The sequence below is a fragment of the Etheostoma cragini genome, chromosome 8 (assembly GCF_013103735.1).
Source record: "Etheostoma cragini isolate CJK2018 chromosome 8, CSU_Ecrag_1.0, whole genome shotgun sequence".
Classification (NCBI taxonomy): domain Eukaryota; kingdom Metazoa; phylum Chordata; class Actinopteri; order Perciformes; family Percidae; genus Etheostoma; species Etheostoma cragini.
In genome coordinates, this window is record NC_048414.1 from 27,850,414 (window position 1) to 27,857,630 (window position 7,217).

At 43.0% G+C, this 7,217-nt stretch overlaps 1 protein-coding gene across 2 annotated transcripts in view; it reads right to left on the reverse strand.

Moving 5' to 3' along the window:
* ntrk3a (neurotrophic tyrosine kinase, receptor, type 3a) overlaps positions 1-7,217 on the reverse strand; it is a 128,165-nt gene that overhangs the window by 93,970 nt on the left and 26,978 nt on the right. The gene's annotated exons all lie outside the window — the stretch shown is intronic.

The window sequence follows — 7,217 nt, forward strand, 5'->3', positions numbered from 1 at the left end:
TGTGTGTGTGTGTGTGTGTGTGTGTGTGTGTGTGTGTGTGTGTGTGTGTGTGTGTGTGTGTGTGTGTGTGTGCCAAACGTGTGTTTATACTCGTACACTGAGTGAGATCCGGGAGTCTGATTCAAACGCAGACAGTGACACACCCCTTGTTTTGTGTCTGTCTGTATGTGTGTGTGTGTGTGTGTGTGTGTCTGTTTATGTGTGTGTGTGTGTGTTTGCGTGTGTCTGTTTCTGCATGTGTTGTTTTGTCGCCCTCCCTTTCCTCTCTGTGTTTTTTGGCTCTGGGACGCGTTCCATGTCTCAATGTGCTGTTTGTAGTTGTTTTTATAATGTTTACATTTTTAAAATTTTTAATTTAAGATCGACACGTGACTTACATATCCGAGGTCAAATTAACACTTTTGGCAGCTCTATACATTAGTGTGTGTGCCAGAGGTGTGTTTATACTTTTACACCGAGCAAGATCCTTAAGTGTAAATAGTTTGAACATAAAAAGACAATAACTTTAAAAAGTCATGAAATCAAATATGCCAGTCAATAAAAAAAAACAAATTAAAGGGAAAAGATGACAAAAAGGAGATTATTCTTATTTAAAGGTTAAAGCGAGAGCAACTACTATCACTATTAACTAGCACTGCCCAACAAATTCCACCACTCCTTATGGAAAGACAAAATACGAGTCATGTCAACAATATCAACAACGATGCCCCACAATGCCCAACTTCCTGGATGTTTCCGGTGCCGATGGAAAATCCACCGGATGTCTGTCACCTTCCTCTTTCTATGTTTTGGCGTTCTAACCTCCGGGGGATTTCACAAGACTATGGTTACCTGGTCCTCAGATCTCTGCAGGGTAAATCCAGACAGCTAGCTAGACTATCTGTCCAATCTGAGGACTATGGTTACCTGGTCCTCAGGTCTCTGCAGGGTAAATCCAGACAGCTAGCTAGACTATCTGTCCAATCAGCATTTTTTTGGTTGCACAATTTTTGAACATACACATGTTCCACCAAAACAAGTTGCTTCCCGAGGCTATTAAGTAAATGTAAGTTATAGTTTTGTTGTTATGCATCGTTCAACCAACACACCAGCTGATCACACCCCTTTAACTTTGGTCCTATCATCACTGACAGATCTATAATAAAGCAGCAGCATTCAATGCGCTGGTTATTAGCTCTACATAATGATACAAATCAGCTATAGAAAAGACACATGGTGATATTCACCATGAATCATTCTGCTTCACAAACATGTTAGCTTTTGTTGTATCAAACCTGTTGCTCGTAGAAGTGCAGAGTATAGTGTCTAATATAATATGATGAATGTGAATTAACCATATTTGTATACCTGTATCAGTGTCTCTGGGTCCCAACCAGCAGATGGCTGACCACCAAGACTCAGGGGTTTCTCTGAGGATTCTGCATGTAACTGTGACTGTCACACCAAATGCTTGCTCTTGGGGGGGGATTTAGTATACGTTGTTGGGTATTTGTAATTCATAGTCTAGATCTACTCTAGACCACACTATCTAGATCTTGAAATTGAACTGAATTGAGTAACCAGTACAGCAGTGTGAGCAAAAGCCAAACTACAACCTTTTTATCCAACCCTAGTGCTCATGTAGACATGGTCTGAATTCACTGGCTGCTGTGGTTTATTGGCCATGGAAGTTTGTAACGTGGCCTTGTGGGAGAAGAAACAGGAGAGAGGATCCAGCGGAGGACTGCAATAACCCAGAACGCGCAAATCACATCACACTGAACATCTGTTTACCCCGGAGAGAGCGAGAGGGTGTGTGTGCAAGCATGCGTGTGTGCATGCACAAAGGTATGCATGGAGAGATCAGTTAGAGGAGATGTTTGTCCATCTGTCTTCCTGGAATGGATCCATCACCAGAACACCTTTGCATATTTACTCTCTCTGACAGTCACTGTGACTGTGTCTCTTGTCTTGCTGCATCCTGGAACACATGAGACCCTAACCCTCTGCAGCGGATTCACTGCCGCATCACTGACATCTCCAACTGACCAACCATGCGTTCAGCTGCACCTGTCAACTTGAGTCAGAAACCTCCGAGCTTACATTTTTTAAGAAAACACAAAGATCTCACACACTCTCACTAGTTTTAGTTACAGCTGCACAATTCACATTCTTTACACTACTGGATCAAATGTGTCTCAGAAAGGGGACACACCCACAGAGAATGCGCATCAGTTCTCCTCGGCTCTACAGAGTGTTTTAGACTCTTTCGGCTCTTTGTTAAAGGTTTCTTTCATCCATCACCCAGCTATGTTGAGTTCCGATAATGTTTCTCCTGATTCTTCTGGTAGTTCTCATGGTAGTCAGTTTAAAAAATCAAAGGGAAAATATAACAGAAAGGCAATCTATCTCATTCTAAGGTTAAAAAGATATCAACTATTGCTAGTAACTAGCACCAATTACACAACGGTGGCTGCCCATTGCTCCTACTTGTAGAATTATACGCTTACTGTTCCCACTGGAAGCACACAGACACAGACACTGAATTATTTTGAATATAATTAGGCAGGAGAAACATTCAAAACACAGTTTAAATTCAACTTCTGAAAAGTATTTCCATGGAGTCCTCTCTGCATGGCAGCTTTCTTTTAATCTCTTAATACAACATGAAGAACGGCCAGTGTCACAGAAGGAGCTTTCCTTGGTTAAAAAATTAAATCCTTCTCGCGAGCAGCAACAACGTTGCCCTTTTGCATAGATTACAGCATGGAGTGCACTGCGGCTTCTTGAAAAGAAAAAAGAGAAACAGTTCGAACAAATCAAACTCATGCTGAGAAAAGCCTTTCTCATGACTGACAACCTGTCCAAGCTTCAAAAACTCTGCTTTAAAGTAGATGAGTACACTGCCTTTGAAACATATCTAGAATGGAAAATATAACTAAACTAACACACACACTCCGGACTTCTGTCCCAGTCATGAGGTGCTACCATATGACTGTGCTGTAACCTTTTTACTGCAGATACGCCGGACCCTACGCCCTAGCCTGAGGTTCTCCAAACCCATCAACATCATGAAATCAAGGAGAGGGTTAACTTCTCCTGCTACAGATTTCTCACCGTGGTCAGAAAGCACTGACACTGTCACTAGAGCAACTCGCTGTTAAGCTAATCACTTACACTCACTAAAGAGATACAGTACGTTAGAACATGATGCAGACACCGATGCATGCAAGTAGAAACCTCAGGCCACTCACATAGGCTACAGAGAAAGCTATGCGCAGAAGCCTAAATCCCACATAATAGCCTCTTTCATACCAAGTAGTACAGCCAGGAATGTAGTTATAGGTACAGTCCACATTCTACTAACTACTCTCCCCCAAAACCGGTTTTGCCACTTGCATTTGCACTGGCCAAGTGGCCATGGAAACTGGTAGGAGGGGTAAGGGAGTGACACAAGCACGGCAACGGCCTTTACAGCGTCGTCACATGACGGGATCCTCATGACGGAGGTGGAGCGGCGGCGTTTAAAGACCAGGCCGGAGTACTTAACAGAGAAACACACTAGAAGAAGGCTGCAGCGTAACATGATTCTCCGCATCAGTCCACATTCCAGAGTTCAGCATTCCGTCCATTCTCGTAGTAATTCACATAGTCATGTAATTATTCAAGTGGTCAGTGTTTTGCTGAAAACAGACGGCATGGCTTCTACAGATCGGGGGCTGTGGGGATTTATAAGTTGGACCAATCAACGTAGATCTGGGTCAAAAAAGAAAAGACCCAGCCCTGAAGTAGGAGCTGAAAGAGTTACAGACACTGCGGTCAGAGGACTTTAACAATCCCCTAATTCGTCCAATCAGAACACGAGAAAATAAGGGTTCTATGAACATTATGGTTGTAAGAGGCTAATAATGACCCTTTACTGTAAAATTCTCAATCAATCCCCAGTTGCTCTAATATTTAGGAAGTTCCAGCGTTTGATGGCCGACACTGACTCCCCCTCCTCCCCTCACCCCCGCTTTTCCTTCCTGATCTTGGCAGTGTGTGAAGATTCAGACCTCTCGCCCACACAAACCAGCAATGTTTGTGTGCCAGGACGGAGAAGGAGCTGCAACACTACAGCAGCTTCCTACGCACTCTGCCTCCAAATCATCGGAGGCAGAGCGATGGAGGTGAAGAGAGGGAATGATGAAGAATAGAACAAAGCTCCAAGAGAGAAGCTTGCAAGTTGATTTGAGGCACATACTGCCCCAGCATCGTTACAGAGAACCAGCACAGATGTTACTTCTGGCAGTATTGGGCAAGTTACTTTTAAAAGATAATTACTTGCAGATACTAGTTACTTCTTCCGAAAGTAATTAAATTAGTTACTCAGTTACACATTATAAAAGTAAGCAGTTACTTCAGAAAGTAACTAATGCGTTACTTTCAAGTCCATTTTTAAATGCTCAAATACGACCCCACCTCCACCCCTCTTTAACGGAACACTAACTATGTAATATTATATAGACATAATGTGCATGTTCAATTATTTATGATAAATCTGAATATCATAATGAAATGGACACTCATACAATTCAAAATACATACACTCTTTGTAGTGCAAATAACCTTAAGTGCCTTAATGTTTATACTTGTGCGTTGTTGTGTGCGTCGAGCCCGTGTGTGTGTGTGTGTGTGTGTGTGTGTGTGTGTGGTGTGTGTGTATGATAGCGCGAGGAAGAAGTGAGAGTGTGACAAAACAAAATGACTGCAGGTGGCAAAACCCTCGGGCCCCCAAACTCAACAGCGTCATACCGAGTTAACACAAATTCCTTCGAACAGTCAATCTTTTCGACGCATGATGAACGCAAGATCAAAATGGAGAACGTTTTCGAAAGTCAAGTTGAGATTCAAAGCCGTTACAGATGGTTCTCTTCATCAGACTAAAGTTATCTGCATGAACTGCGGATGTAAGCCGAGTTACCACCAATCCATCTATCGATTCAACTGTATTATACACTGTATGCTGAGTCCTAGTTCTATATTACAATCCCCACTGTTACGCATACTTTCTTTGAATTTATATCTGCATTATCCAGTTTTGATCCCACTTAGTAGAAATGGATGTTTTAGTTTTTTTATGATTTTTTATTTTTACCACATGTGGGGTGACACACAATGACATTGTTACATTTAGCTGACCAACGCACTCACACAATGTGTCTGTTGCTGTGAAGCATGCGCTCCATTGTTAAGTGCTGAGCTGCTGTTTAGTTAACCTTCCCAAGTGTAAAGTAGGACGCTACATTGTGTTAGTGTGACTGTTCCATTCAGGTCAATGTGCCCATCTGTCGCTTGAGTTCGCCATATTATACTTTCAGCATATTTTCTAAGCATGCAGTACCATCGAGGTTATTCTGGAGAACATTCAAGACAGTATTTGTTATTGTATTGGAATTGGATTGAACATGTCCATAAAATAAGCATATTAGTCCGCTCCCATGTTGATATGAACATCACAAATGTAAAAAATGATCCTTCAAACCCAGGCCATTTTTTAGCGTTTCTTTTCCTACTCACTGTATTACTACTCACTGTATTACTACTCACTGTGAGCTCATATTTCACTCTATCTGCGCGTCTGGCATCTCAGATTAACAAACACAACCACGGCCAGAAGTAGGAACAGCTCCTAAATGTGTTACTGCTTAATTAATTGCGACGAACGATTCGTTATTGTCAGCTTCTTTCTAGGGAAGGTGCTTTTTCTTTTAAACAAAACATGCTTCTTCAAACCAGCCGGTGGGCGTTGGAGTTAGTTAAGCAAAAAGTACATTTAGTAGACATAATAACTACTGTAATTCATTAGCAATTAATAAAATGTTAACCATAGACAATCATGCATTTAATCGTGATAATTTAATCAATTTAAAGCCCTTGTTCTAATCCCAGACGTGACAGTAAAACATGTTTTGTGATTTTAAAGACATTGTCTGCATGCACCTCTGAAAAACTAAAGTCAAGGTAAATGTCCTGCGTTCTCTCTGTGTCTCAGGCCTACCTTTCTCTCTGTCTCTCTGTCTGTCTGTGTGTCTCAGGCCTAACCCTCTCTCTGTCTCTCTGTCTGTCTGTGTGTCTCAGGCCTGCCCCTCTCTCTGTCTCTCTGTCTGTCTGTGTGTCTCAGGCCTGCCCCTCTCTCTGTCTCTCTGTCTGTCTGTGTGTCTCAGGCCTAACCCTCTCTCTGTCTCTCTGTCTGTCTGTGTGTCTCAGGCCTAACCCTCTCTCTGTCTCTCTGTCTGTCTGTGTGTCTCAGGCCTACCTTTCTCTTTGTCTCTTTGTCTGTCTGTGTGTCTCAGGCCTGCCCCTCTCTCTGTCTCTCTGTCTGTCTGTGTGTCTCAGGCCTAACCCTCTCTCTCTGTCTCTCTGTGTCTCTCAGGCCTCCCCCTCATCCTGTCTCTCACTTCTAATGTATTCATGCTTTCTGAAAGCTAACCTGTTATTGGAAGAAAGAAAGGACTTCTGGGGCCAACTAGCAGCTTCCAGCACCAGAGGCAGAGGTAGAGAGAGTGGAAAAGAGAGAGAAAAGTATAGAAGGAAACAGAAAGAATGTTTTTCTGGCGTGTTTGTGTGTGTGTGTGTGTGTGTGTGTGTGTGTGTGTGTGTGTGTGTGTGTGTGGAGGCGGATTAGTGAGGGTGATATACAGGACTGCTTCAGATTAACATTGTGGAGGACTAGCTGACATGGAAACAGACACCATGTTTAAGTATTAAATTGTCTTTTTCATGTGTGGGAGTGTGTGTGTGTGTGTGTGTGTGTGTGTGTGTGTGTGTGTGTGTGTGGTAATTTTAAAGCTGCTAGCCATGGGTGAAATGTGTTAATCCAGCGTCTAAATGTTGTGCCGTGTGGCTGATATTGTTGTTTCAGATAGTCTGGCGTCTGATGCCGATTACATAATCAACAGTAGGCTATCTCTGAGGATGATCCCCCCACCTTTCCTCTGGTGTGCTCAGTTGGGGCTCTGAGCTAAATGTCTGGAAAGCTTTTCCAAGGATTGCCATAACACTAGGTTCATCATTCATGTTCCTCTCAAAGGGAATTCCAATACCTTTGGGGATCCTTGACTGCTCCAGATGCTGCGCCCTCGGTGCGTGAATCACATTCAGGTTACCCACAGGTAGACTCAGGGACGGACTGACAATCTGGGTGTTCGGGAAGAGTCCAGAACGGCCGTCCAACCAATGGCCGTCGGCGGAAAAAA